Raw genomic sequence first — 15,500 nt, 5'->3', positions numbered from 1 at the left:
ATTCTAAACGTGAAGATATTTGGTTAGCATCAGAATAATCCTCATTATTCTTACTAAAATTGCACTTTAAATCTTCTTCTGGATATTTATATCCATTCACTCTCACTTCAATTTTATTCATATTCATCTGATCAAACACCTTTTGTTTTTTGTGAAGTAGTATCATCTTTTTCTGTTTTTAGTAATACTATAACAATTTTAGTTGTATTACGTCTTTTAAAAATTACTCACCATATCAATTCTTTGTCAATTTTATTTTCACTTTTATTTGTATTACACGCTTCCAATCTTAATTCAAATAAAATTTTAAACTAATTTACCTTCTAGCTCATTTCTAATGAATAAACAAGGATTTAATGCTGGTAGAACCCAAGATAAATACATTACTTCTGCATTGAAATTTGCAGAACCCTTTTTTTAATCATTTCATTGTTACTATTCCTTTTCAACGCAATTTGTTGTGTAATCTCAAAAATGGTAAGTACATACTAACTACATGACTATCTAATTCTAACTCTATCATCTAATTCTTTCTAAATCAACTAGTTTAAAACATTCAGGTATTCCATGTCTTTTTACCCCCATATTTTCATTCAATTCAGCAGATTTCTATATAGGATTATGAAGGAATTCAGGATGTTCTTAGTAATCATTAGGCAATTCAAAAGAAGTTGGTTCTTTCGAATAATTAAATAAAAAAACTAGTTTTTTTTAACTGAAATTAAGGAACGACATTAAAACTTAAAACGAACAGAAATTAATCCGTATATGAAATCGGTTTTCCCTCCGCAATCCCTTGCTCTTTACGCTAAAGTTTTTAATTTTTTTAAAATTAGAATTGTGGCAAAGAGTCAAACTTTAGCGTAAAGAGCGAGGGATTGCGGAGGGAAATTCAACCAATTTCATATACGGAATAATTTCTGTTCGTTTTAAGTTTTAATGTCGCTACTTACTTTCAGTTAAAAAAAAACTAGTTTTTTTATTTAATTTCTGAACGTTTTTGAATTAATGCATGTTTGATTTTGGCTCTCCGCACATAAATTATTAAAATTAAATTTGCATACTAATTCTTTTTTTGGTTAAATGGCTTTCTCTAAGTTTTGATCAGACAAAGCGTTTTTTGCTGACAGAGCGTTTTTTACCTGTTCTTAACTATACTGTTTTAAACTTGAATATCTATTTGTATAGATCAAATTATATTTAAGAAAAATTATAATGTAATATCTTTTGACAATTCTTTTTCATAAGAATCACCAATAATTAACTCACCTGATTTGTCAGATAATTCATCAAACAGTTCGTGGTAATGAACTGTAGTAAGGAGCGACCCGGCTCAACAGTAACCAGAACTCTAAAAAATGGAATTTTGATACCAAAAACTATATAAAAAAAATCACACTTTAATGCTGATTTTTAATGTATGAGTTTCATCAAGTTTAGTCTTACCTATCAAAAGTTACGAGCCTGAGAAAATTTGCCTTATTTTAGAAAATAGGGGGAAACACCCCCTAAAAGTCATTAAATCTTAACGAAAATCACACCATCAGATTCAATGTATCAGAAAACCCTATTGTAGAAGTTCAGAGAAGCTCATCTCTAAAACAATGTGGAATTTTGTATTTTTTGCCAGAAGGCAGATCACGGATGCGTGTTTATTTGTTTGTTTGTTTTTTTGTTTGTTTTTTTCCAGGGGTGATCGTATCGACCCAGTGGTCCTAGAGTGTTGTGAGAGGGCTCATTCTAACGGAAATGAAAAGTTCTACTGCCCTTTTTATGTTACCCAAAAAATTGGAGGGTACCTAGGCCCCCTTCCACGCTAATTATTTTCCCAAAGTCAACAGATCGAAATTCTGAGATAGGCATTTTATTCAGCATAGTCGAAAAACCTTATAACTATGTCTTTGGTGACGACTTACTCCCCCACAGTCCCCGTGGGAGGGGCTACAAGTTACAAACTTTGACCAGTGCTTACATATAGTAATGGGTATTGGGAAGTGTACAGAAGTTTTCAGGGGGATTTTTTGGTTGAGGGAGGGGTTGATAAGAGGAGGATATGTTGGGGGAACCATCCATCGAGGAATTTGTCATGGGGGAAAAAATTTCCATGAAGAGAGCGAAGGATTTTCTAGCATTATTTAAAAAAATGAAAAAATAAATATGAAAAAGTTTTTTCAACTGGAAGTAAGGAGCAGCATTAAAACTTAAGACGAACAAAAACTATTACACATATGAGGGGCTCACCTCCTCTAATACCTCGCTCTTTACGCTAAAGTGTTTTGGTAATTTCAACTATTTATTCTACGGCTTTTATGATTCAGGGGCGATTCTTAATGAATTGGGACAAAATTTAAGCTTTAGTGTAAAGAACGAGGTACGGACGAGGGGGTGAACCCCTTCATATATGTAATAAATTATGAGAATACAAAAGTTCGTTATGTAAGCTAATTTATAAGTTACGCATATCTTTAACTAATAAAAACGTTCGTAAAAAAATAAAAGTTCTAGTTGCCTTTTTAAGTAACCAGGAAATAAGTAACCTCCCCCGCTCTTTTTTTGTCAAAATCATTCGATCAAAAGTATGAGAAAGCCATTTAGCCAAAAAAATAAATATGCAAATTTCGTCTTAATTATTCCTCTGCTGAGAGCCAAAATCAAAACATGCATTGATTCAAAAACGTTTAGAAATTAAATATAAAAAACAAGTTTTTTCAGCTGAAAGTAAGGAGCGACATTAAAACTTAAAACGAACAGAAATTATTTCGTATATGAAAGGGGCTGCTTCCTCATCAACGCCCCGCTCTTTATGCTAAAGTTTTTTACTGTTTTAAAAAGTAGAGTTGAGAAAAAGAAACAGACTTTAGCGTAAAGAGCGGGGCATTGAGGAGGGAACAGCCCCTTTCAAATACGGAGTAATATCTGGTCGTTTTAAGTTTTAATTTAGCTCCTTACTTTCAGTTAAAAAAACTTGTTCTTTTTTTTAGCAGTTCTTATTCAATAGCATGCAAAAAACCTGAAGTAAAACATTTTGACTACAATTGTTCTATACTTCACTCCCAACCCGCCTTAATGCAAAAATTTATATCTTCCATTTCCCACTTTTGTTTCAACCCGTGTTCCCGTACATTGAATAAACCGTGAAAAAATCAAGGGAAAGAAAAAAATCGTGAGAAATATATAATTTGGTAAATATATTTGCACATTAATAGGGTGAGGGGTAAGTATAGTGGGGTAGGGGTAAGTATATATATATATATATATATATATATATATATATATATATATATATATATATATATATATATATATATATATATATATATATATATATATATATATATATATATATATATATATATATATATATATATATATATATATATATATATATATATATATATATATATATATATATATATATATATATATATATATATATATATATATATATATATATATATATATATATATATATATATATATAGGTCAGAACCGCAATTTGTTGGACAGTTTCCACTAGGAAATTTTTGACCATTCACCCAACAAATCTGATCTTGCGTCGATCGATTACCATCCGTTTCTCCACCTCAAGCAACACCTCAGTGATAACCATTATAACGATGATGACGATGTAAAAACGGCAGGGAATTCTTGGTTATCGGAACATGCGGCAATCTTTTAAAAGAGGTTACTTTAAAATTAGCTGAGAGTTATGAAAGGTGTTTGAACAAACTTGGCAACTATGCCGTTAAATAGAGTAAATTGTGTACTTTCTGGAAATAGATTTACTTTTTTTGAAGTAACCTTCCGGTGTGTACTTATATTCAAACGGGCTCTTCGTCCCCCCAAGCCACCCCCCCAGGCTCGTAAGTTGTTACGCGCCATTGTAGTTGTGTCCCTGTGTCCCACCTGTGAATATAGAAAGATATATATATATATATATATATATATATATATATATATATATATATATATATATATATATATATATATATATATAGTTTTATATATAAATATAAAACTTAACGTCGTTATATATAAATATAAAACGTCGTCATTTATATATAAGTTTTTAACTACGTAAAACTTGCGAATATACAACATTCTTCGATGTCCCATTGTCTGTGCATATAAATAGATTGTCAGGTTTACCAACTCTTGAACATGCAACATAAAATTGTCCATGGGAAAAACAATCCGTATTCAGATCTATACCTGATTATTCTAATGATTGCCCCTGAGCTTTGTTGATGGTGATTGGTAATCGAACATTCCCTGTGTCCCTGTCGTCATTTATATATCCCCCTGTGCCCCCGGCATCCCCCTTGTAGTTGTGTCCCTGTGTCCCGGTCGTCATTTATATTCCCAGTATCCCGGTTGTCATTTGTGTCCCAATGTCCCAGTCTTTAATTTCTCTTTGAGCGTCCCAGTCGTCATTTATATTCCCTGTGTCCCGGTGTCCCAGTCGTCATTTGTGTCCTGGTGTCCCGGTCTGTAATTTATCTTTGAGTGACCCGGTCGTCATTTATATTCCCTGTGTCCCGGTTTTTAGTTTTCTTTTCTCCTTTATTTTTCAGTTTTTTTACTTTTTTAAGTTTTTTTTCTTTTTCAGTTTTTAGTTTTTTATTAGTTTTTTTTTTTTTTTTTAGTTTTTACCTTTTTTAGTTTTTTTTTAGTTTTTTCCTTTTTTAGTTTTTAGTTTTTACCTTTTTTAGTTTTTTTTAGTTTTTTAGCTTTTTTAGTTTTTTTAGTATTTTATTTTTTTTTTTTTTTGTAATTTATGCCTTTCTTAGTTTTTTTTTCTTCTTTTTTATTAATGCTAAAGCCAAGGTTCGAACCTGGAACCTATCGGACCTGGAACCTGGAACATAACGCTTCATCAAATCAGCAACTTCGGCTTGAATACATTCGTTTTTGAATTGGTATATGATGAAATAATTCAGACGTCATATAATGACGTCATATTGTGATTCCTTGGCACGCTTTCTGCTCTTACTCTCTCTATCAGCCGCAAGCCTGTTTTCTTGCTGTTCTTGTGATTCCTCGGCACGCTTTCTTTTCTTACTTTCTCTATCAGCCGCAAGTTTTTTGGCATAGACTCTTTGAGCAGCTTCCTCGGCTGTTGCCATTGTAGGTTCTTCAGTCATTTTATAACTAAACATTTTTCCGTCCACGATCTTCTTACAATTAAAAATTTGTCTTTGAACGATTTTCTTAAATACCTTTAATGACGTCATCGTCATAACAAACATGACGACAACTAACTTCATGACGACATGAAGACATAATGACATGACGTCACTCGACAGACATAACCCAGAGACAACTTATTTTTATATATAGACTAGCTGTTATAATATAAAATGTTAAATATATATAACTAGCTGTTATATATATATAGCCACCAACACCTAGTTGGTGGGGGCGCTTCACGCCCCCAAGCCCCCCCGCGCTTGTAAGTCGTTACGCGCCATATTAGTTACGCGCCATTGTAGTTGTGTCCCTGTGTCCCACCTGTGAATATAGATATATATATATATATATATATATATATATATATATATATATATATATATATATATATATATATATATATATATATATATATATATATATATATATATATATATATATATATATATATATATATATATATATATATATGTTTTTAACTACGTAAAACTTGCGAATATACAACATTCTTTGCTGTCCCGTTGTCTGTGCATATAAATAGATTGTCAGGTTTACCGACTCTTCATTTGTGTCCCGGTGTCCCAGTCTGTGATTTCTCTTTGAGTGTACCGGGTGTCATTTATATTCCTTGTGTCCCGGTGTCCCGGTCGTCATTTGTGTCCCGGTGTCCCGGCCTGTATATACATTCGTTTTTGAATTGGTCTTTTTTTTAGTTTTTAGTTTTTTACCTTTTTTTAGTTTTTTTATTTATACCTCATGATTCTAATGATTTCCCTTGAGCTTTGTTGATGGTGATTGCTAATCGAACATTCCCTGTGTCCCTGTCGTCATTTATATATCCCCCTGTGCCCCCTAGCGTCCCCGTTGTAGTTGTGTCCCTAAGTCCCGGTCGCCATTTATATTCCCTGTGTCCCGGTCCTCATTTGTATCCCGGTGTCCCGGTCTGTATATACATTCGTTTTTGAAATGGTATATGATGAAATAAATTTTAGTATTTTTCCCCTTTTTTTCTTTTTAGTTTTTTTTTATTTTTATTTTTTTTAGTTTTGTTTTTCTCCTTTATTTTTCTTTTTTTTTTCCTTTTTTCTTTTTTTTTCTTTTTTAGTTTTTTTAGTTTTTTAGCTTTTTTAGTTTTTTCATTAGTTTTTAGTTTTTTTCTTTTTAGTTTTTTTTTGGTTTTTACCTTTTTTTAGTTTTTTTAAGTTTTTTTTCACTTATGTCCTGGTCGTCATTTATACTCCCTGTGTCCCGGTCGTCATTTGTGTCCCGGTGCTTTGTTGATGGTGATTGCTAATCGAACATTCCTTGTGTCCCGGTCGCTTTCTCTTTGAGTGTCCCGGTCGTCATTTATATTCCCTATGTGCCGGTGTCACGGTCGTCATTTGTGTCCCGATGTCCCGGTCTGTAATTTCGTCAGTCGACAGACACACACACACACACAGACAACTTATTTTTATATATATAGACTAGCTGCTGGGGTGGCGCTTCGTGCCACCCCAAGTTGGTCGTCCTACCTAGTTGGAGGGGGCGCTTCGCCCCTCCCCCCAGGACCCTCCGCGCGCGTCGTTACGCGCCATATTAGTTACGCACCATTGTAGTTGTAGTTGTGTCCCTGTGTACCACCTATGAATATAGATAGATTTATATATGTGTTTTGAACTACGTAAAACTTGCGAATATACAACATTCTTGGCTTTCTCATTGTCTGTGCATATACAAAGCTTTATGTACTTATAATGACGTCATATGCAAACGCTCTTTTTACAAACAAATAAACATGCATACACACAACTCGTTTTTATATAGATAGATAGATAGATAAATACAATACAAATTAACTGCGTAAAACTTGCGAATATACAACATTCTTCGCTGTCCAATCGTCGCTGCATATAAATAGATTGTCAGGTTTACCGACCCTCGAACATGCAACGTACAATTGTCCATGGGAAAAACAATCAGTATTAATTTTTCAGGTAAGCATTCATTTCGTCTGCAGGGGTTGATCTAGGTATTATAGGTAATGTTTGCCTGAAATCTCCCGCAAGCAATATTAATGTGCTGCCAAAGGGTTTGGAATTCCCTTGCAAATCTTTCAAACATTGATCCAGAGCCTCGAGCGATTTTTTGTGTGCCATTGTGCACTGGTCCCAAATAATAAGTTTGCATTGCTGCAATACATTACCCATCCCAAATGATTTGGAAATATTGCACGTGGGAGTTTCTGTAGAATGCAGATTCAGAGGCAATTTCAAAGCGGAATGAGCAGTTCTTCCACCAGGCAGCAACGTTGCGGCTATTCCGGACGACGCAATTGCCAACGCTATATCATTTTTTGATCGAATTGATGCCAGAATCAGTTTTATCACAAACGTTTTACCAGTACCTCCTGGCGCATCCAAAAAGAAAATTTCTCCAACGTTGTTATCGACACAATGCATTATCGCATCATAAATGTCTTTTTGTTCCGACGTTGACTTGGAAATGTTATTTTGTACATACGACAATAGATCACTCGTAATGTAACTTTGTTCACGATCCAATTCTACACATGTCGAAACAGCAGCGGTACGATTAGGTGAAGGCATTTCCAAATCCTGAAGAGGTTTGTTTGCCATACATATGCACAAATCTTCTATAATAACTAAAGTGTAATTATAAATTTCTGATGTAAAATCAAAAGTCATATCTAACGTCTCTAACCGTTTTCGATGGAGTATATCTTCGGACATTTTCAATTTATATTTTTCCCATAACTCTGTAGGAGCTGAAGGAGAGCAAGTTGTTAGTATGATTCCAAACAATGCACGAATTAGACTTGGAGTTGACGTTTCGCACGCGTCATTGATGCCGTTATCCCAGTGTTGGTCATTCTCCAATAAATTCAGAGCTTGGCATGCACTACGGTAAGTGTCATGTATAGTACCGTTTACAGTTCTCAAATATTCAAAGGACTTCGGACCGGGTACATTCACCAAAAGCAGGCGTAGAAAGAAGCAATCATGTTGATTAGGGTGAACGGTGTAGAGTCTTCCTATCGTGGTATCTTTGAAGATGGTAGGTTGGCCGTCGACTGACTTACCCTGTTTTCGATGTTCAAATACTTTATTTTTAGTATTCCACGTGTAATACGAAGGCACTTCAGTATACAGTATTTTTTTTTGCAAAAGAATCATTTTTGCATAGCGAAAAGAAAGCAGTTAACTTTGTAATCGGTGGATTCAGGGCTCTTTGTTGCACGTTGTATTCCGAAAAATAAACACGTTGACCATTCTGTAAATGTACCGCTAAGTGAAAAACAGCTGGACTACGTTCATGTATCGGAAATGAAAGAATTCGCCAAACAGCTTCATTACTGCTTATGTATCTTCCAGCCTGATATTGTACGATTTCGTCGATATCTTTGATTTCGGACTGCAAGCCAAAAACTGCGATGTCACTGCCTTTGCTGACGTATTTACATATGTATTTGATTGCCTTTACGGAGTTACAGTATTCAACGTTTATATGTGCATTAAATGTTTTTGACAATAATGGGGAATATGGAACAACCCACTGGTTATCTACTTCGATGGTGGTACCGTTACGCTTCTTTATTATTGCTGTTTTACCGCCATCTTCAGTAGATATTCTTCTATATTGTGGGGAACCATCATTGCCAGTAATTGTGTTGGGTACTAAAAGTCGAGGATATTGCTTTGTGCACCTTCCTTTGGCCATGCATGGTGAATTTTCGTTCGGTACACCGCAAGGTCCATGTATCATATTTTTACAACAATATCATATAACCCCTTATCGACATTTCATCAGGTATTTTAGTGGAAATCACATCATCAATTTCGTTAGAAGTAATTTTATAATGTAGCCAGATTAGTATATTTGCGTGTGGCAATCCTCGTTTTTGCCATTCCACTGAGTACATCCAGCATCGCACTGACCCTAACACTTCAAGTTTTACTATGTAGTTTATCAGTGATTTCAACTTTTGCCGGAAGACACGGGCCGTAATGTCATATCTATGAACCGCCGATTGTCCTTGAAGTAAAAGCTGCTGTATCTCGTCCCAAGATTGATTACATGTAAATGTAATAAATAAATCTGAACGACCATAGAGACGAACTTACGCAATAGCCTCTTAAGCATATTCATGCATATGACGGGGACTGCCAGCATATGACGAAGGTAAAATCGTTAATCTTCCAACGTTTGTGGTATTACCGTCATTTACAACTGCATCTCGCAAATGAATGTATTGTTCAGAGCGGAACTTGGTCTGATTCAGACGGATAAATAGCAAACGTTCTTATTCAATTTTTGCATACATGTCAACGACGTATTGGTGAAACAATTGACGGCATTTTAAAATATAATTGTCTAAATCCTGCCGAATCATTAGTCTATAGGAATAATAATGCATTGCACTGCATTTCTTATTCATTTCTTTGTTAGTGGCTGGATTTATCAATTTAATATTAAAGTGATAGCCGTCGGCTCCATCCCAAAAAATGATAGGATATTGTAGGGCATCGTAGCATCGATGAGTTTCAGCAATTCTTACCAACTGAGCGTTTCGCTTATGAAGAATATCGCCACTTCGTCAATAGTTGGAGCATTGTATCTACGCACATGTTGGCCAGGAGGCGTTTTGTCAGCGGAAATAACAATTTTATGCGTATCAGTAGGCATCAAATCGATGGCTGTGTTGAACAGACGCACTAAATTATTATTTTCGTGGAAAAGATGTTGCAATTGGGAAACGATTGTCCTTTCAACGTCGGGAGAAATTTCACAACGTGCATTCAATTCAGAATTTTTATCACTGATAGTTATATTTTCTGATCTGTGATAAAAAAAAACGCTTAGATTCTGACGTAGTTCCAGTAAGCAAAGTCTTCCATGGCTCTGGTGGTGCAGCCAATAGAGGAAGTTTAACTTTTCCTGAGGCGCAATACATTCCCATTGTTTCACCATTGAATTTCAAGGCCTTGCACTAGGGACAAATTTTAGACATATTCCCGAATTGAACACATCTACTCAAGCTATAATCATCGACTGAGCTGTACCTGAATGCCAGGCGATAATTTTCAGGTTGCTCTTGTGATTCCTCGGCACGCTTTCTTTTCTTACTTTTTCTATCAGCCGCAAGCCTGTTTTCTTGGTGTTCTTGTGATTCCTCGGCACGCCTTCTTTTTTCACTTTCTCTTTTAGCAGCAAGTCTGGTTTCGCGTTGCTCTGGTAGTTCCTCGACACGCCTTCGTTGACGGAAATTGCACATTCCTAATCTGGCATTATCTCTTGAAGCCGCAAGACTGTTTTCACGTTGCTCTTGTGATTCCTCGGCACGCTTTCTGTTCTTACTTTCTCTATCAGCAGCAAGTTTTTTGGCATAAACTCTTTGAGCAACTTCCTCGGCTGTTGCCATTGTAGGTTCTTCAGTCATTTTACAATTAAAAATTTTTCCGACCACGATCTTCTTAGAATTAAAAATTTGTCTTTGAACGAATGTCTTAAATACCTTTAATGACGTCATCGTCATAACAAACATGACGACAACTAACTTCATGACGACATGACGACATGATGACATGACGTCACTCGACAGACATAACACGCAGACAACTTATTTTTACATATATAGATAGATTAATGTAGACGATTTGCTTTGTTCGGAGTTACAGTTACTGACGGGCTGTGCAAGAGAAGCGTATGCTGACGATGTCTGTGTAACAATATCTTCAAACAAATTAAAATTTGACGTTAATAAATGCGAAGCTATCATCTTTACAAAAAAATGAGTAATTCCACAGATTAGGCTTCAGTTTTTATGTCATAGAATACCAATGAGTAATAAAGTAAGATACTTGGGTTGAATTTTGGATAGAAAATTATTTTGGAATGACCATGTTGAAAGTAAAGTAAAAGTCGCCAAACAATATTCAAAAAAATTGTTATGTGCCGGCAGAACCACTTTGTGTCTTTAACCATTTACCCTAAGAAATTTACATAAAGCTAATATTGAATCCGCCATTTTACTTGCAATACCTACATGGTTGTCAGCGCTAAATAAAAATATAATTAGAAAAAGTTATTATCTGTCTAAAGAATTTCTATGATTTTTAACCAAAACTTTTTCATCCGCTAAAACTGAGACAATAACAACTTTAGCAGGATGCCTTCCTATTGACTTTAGAGCCAAAGAGATAGAACTCACCAGATATCCAAAGAGAAATACGCCAGTTTATTGCCCACCCCTGAATAATTTAAGAAGCCATAAATTAAATGAACAATTATATTATACTGACGCACAAGTAAATTATGTAATCGGTAATTTCTTTTCTACCTCTAAAGCCCTGGACACTACAGTGTTTTACTGATTATACAGACCCTCTTCATGTTGCAAAAAGTTCTCCCAATTATAAACTGACACAAATTGTTACTGGTTCGCAGGGGTACAGGACTAGGGAAGCCAGTATCTGGTGAAAATCAAAGAAAGTACCTTATTTCATATGGTCTTAATCAACTAAAGCTAAATTTCTTCCCACTCGATCTTTCAATATAAAAGTGATACAATAGCGTTTTCATCAGGGATGGTATGAGGATTACCAGTTCTTAGAAAACAATGTCGAGAAAGATGCGGCTTTCGCATCCTGTGTTTCCATTTCTCTAGTGGTCCTAGGAACGACCAATTCAAAAAAGCGTGGGTGGAAACTGATCTTCAGTAATGGCACAAAATGAAGTCCAGAGAGAAGGCGAAGAATTGAAAACTGGCAATTCATTATTCTTTTGAGTAAAAAAAAGCAGCTTTGCTCTATTTCATTATTTCTTCAATAACAACAGTCCTGGGGATGTCTTACTTGACAAAAGCACTCGAACCAAGGTTTTCCAGCAAGCGAAATGTGGAGAGACAAACAGAAAATTTGTGAAAATTTTTTCGATGCTTTAGGGGCACTAGCAAGACAAGTCATTGTCTTTAGGATAACTGAAGAACAAAACGGCTACTTTTTTCAAACTGTTCAACTTCTTGTGAGATATGCAACAGTTCTTGATACCCGATATAGGCCATACAAATTTACCTATTAACCCACAATTCCACAAAACAGGTTCATTGACTTTTTCAGCAGAAGTCGGAAAAGATCCTCAACGAAATTTTGGACTCAGAATTTTATTCTGTGCTACGATACCCGATGCTGCACATTCTGATAAGCTTGCAGGTGTAATCCGCAATACCATCTAGGAAGGGACACCTAGAAAGAGACTTTAGATGTTAACGATGCTAATGCCGAAACCGGGTATGGTATGGCAGAAAGAATAATAGAAATATTGTAAATGAGATGAACTTCCTCTGAATAAACTAGCTTTCCAGTCTTATGAATATGCAAGTGCGATGTCTTGTCAATTTAATGGAGCCCAGCAGGAACCAAGTGAACCTCTTGAGCGTTGGGTGCCTTAAATTTCCTGACAGGCACAAGACTAAACATTGTTATGGAATATAATGGCAATTCATCTCTTTGGATAGTTGAGCTTTTCAACATACTTGACTAATTATACGTGTTCTTTTCTTCATCTACAAATCATTTTGCCACCCTTAAAGTAAAACTCTCTCCGGTCGAAAACAGCCTTAATCTCCGAAACTTATCACGGACTCAATAAAATGCAAGAGCTGAAGCCATACAGGCTGTAGTTATTTAGTGTGAGGCAATAGTTTCAACCATTAACGAAGCAAAACAGATAAAGAACACCGATGAGAAGTCTAAGGCAAAGCTAGCGGCTTCCTGAAAAAAATTCTAAGCTTAGAATTTACCGCTTGCCTCATTTTTATATTAAAAAAATATCATATACAAGATCGGGATAGCAACAGAAAAACTTGAAGAACAGGAGATCAACATCATCAACACAATCAAGATACTTGAAGCTATGAAGAAACTTTTCAAATAACATCGGAGGATGAAATAAACAATTTCATTCACAGTGCAAAAGTGTTTGTCAGAATGTAAGAGGTCGATCCAGAGGCAGATTTCGCCAGATATCATCATCGGTGACCAATTCCATCTAGTTTTAACAGCCGAGATCAGATCTAAACCAGGATCTCAAGGTATCAGTTATATTGATAATATTTTGAATCTGCTTGAAAGGTTGACTATGATGATGGGAAATAATCTCAAATCTTGCCTTGTCAATTTTTAGCTGTTTTGATCCTAACTTTTACCTCTTTTAAAAAAGGGTTTCAGTTGCAGATATTGACCTAGTACCAACATTTTTTTTTTCAAAACCGAGAAAGACCTCCAGATGCTACTGTTTCAAACAGTTCGTGGTAACGAACTGTAGTAAGGAGTGACCCGGCTCAATAATAACCAAAACTCTAAAGAATGAAATTTTGATACCAATAGCTACATCTACAGAATCAAATTTTAATGCTGATTTCAAATATATAACTTCCATTAAGTTTAGACTTACCCATCAAAAGTTACGAGCCTGAGAAAATTTGCCTTATTTTAGAAAATAGGGGAAAACACCCCCTAAAAGTCATAGAATCTTAACGAAAATCACACCATCAGATTCAGCGTATCAGAGAACCCTACTGTAGAAGTTTCAAACTCCCTTCTACAAAAATGTGGAATTTTGTATTTTTTGTCAGAAGGCAGATCACGGATGCGTGTTTATTTGTTTGTTTGTTTGTTTGTTGTTTTTTTTTCAGGGGTGATCATATCGATCCAGTGGTCCGAGAATCCTGTGAGAGGGCTCATTCTAACTGAAATGGAAAGTTCTAGTGCCCTTTTTAATTGACCAAAAAATTTTGAGGGCACCTAGGCCCCTTCCCACGCTAATTATTTTCCCAAAGTCACCAGATCAAAATTCTGAGATAGCCATTATATTCAGCGTAGTTAATAAGCCTTATAACTATGTCTTTGGGGATGACTTACTCCCTCACAGTCCCTGTGGATGGGGCCACAAGTTACAAACTTTGAATAGTGCTTACATATAGTAATGGTTATATTGAAGTGTACAGATGTTTTCAGGGGGATTCTTAGGCTGGGTAGAGGAGTTGAGAAGAGGGGGACATGTTGGGGGAACTTTTCTTGGAGGACTTTGTCATGGGGGAAGAAAGTTTTCATGAAGGGAGTGCAGGATTATCTAGTATTATTTTAAAAAAATACAATAAAAAAATAAATATGAAAAAAAATTTTCAACTGAAAGTAAGGAGAAGCATTAACATTTAAAACGAACAGAAATTATTACGCATATGCTGGGCTCATCTCCTCCTAATACCTCGCTCTTTTTGAAGCTAAAGTATTTTTAGTAATTTCAACTATTTATCCTACGGCTTTTGTAATTCAGGGGTCATTCTTAAGAAATTGGAACAAAATTTAAGCTTTAGTGTAAAGAGCGAGGTTCTGACGAGGGGGTGAACCCCTTTGTATACGTAACAAAAACATGAGAATACAGAAGTTCGCTACGTAAGCTAATTTGTAAGTTACGTATATCTTTTACTAATACAAAATTCGTATAAAAATTAAAAGTTCTAGTTGCCTTTTTAAGTAGCCGAAAATCGGAAAGCAACTAGGCCTCCTCCCCCGCTCCTTTTTTTGTCAAAATCATTCGATCAAAAATATGAGAAAGCCATTTAGCAAAAAAAATATGCAAATTTCGTTTTAATTATTCATCTGTGGAGAGCCAAAATTAAAACATGCATTGATTCGAAAACGTTCAGAAATTAAATTAAAAAAACAAGTTTTTTTAACGGAAAGTAAGGAGTGACATTAAAACTTAAAATGAACAGAAATTACTTCGTATATGAAAGGAGATGCTTCCTCATCAACGTCCCGCTCTTTACGCTAAAGTTTTTTACTGTTTTAAAAAGTAAAGTTAAGAGAAAGAGTCAAACTTTAGCGTAAAGAGCAGGGCGTTGATGAGGAAGCATCTCCTTTCATATACGAAGTAATTTCTGTTCGTTTTAAGTTTTAATGTCACTCCTTACTTTCCGTTAAAAAAACTTGTTTTTTTTTATTTAATTTCATATAGAGCACAAAGTTCTATTTCAGTTTTGTGACCACACTAATTGCTTCAGAGAAGTCCTTGATGAAGAAAATTTCTGGCACACCTGCTCAAGCAAGCCAATCGCATTTGCAGATTGGCTGCGACATCAGATGTTGTAGTTGGTGTTGTCGAAAAAACCATTTAGCATGCTCAAGTTTGTTAAGAATTTGTTGAGAACTGCCATGATGGATTTTTTACTAGATTCATTATGTTGTTGGCGAACGAGAAATACCTTACCAATACCACTGGCTTAAACAAAGTTGTCCCGCGGTGGT

Source organism: Artemia franciscana, chromosome 14 (genome assembly GCF_032884065.1).
Source record: "Artemia franciscana chromosome 14, ASM3288406v1, whole genome shotgun sequence".
Classification (NCBI taxonomy): Eukaryota; Metazoa; Arthropoda; class Branchiopoda; order Anostraca; family Artemiidae; genus Artemia; species Artemia franciscana.
The sequence above is the reverse complement of the archived record's forward strand: the minus strand, read 5'-3'. Positions refer to the sequence as shown.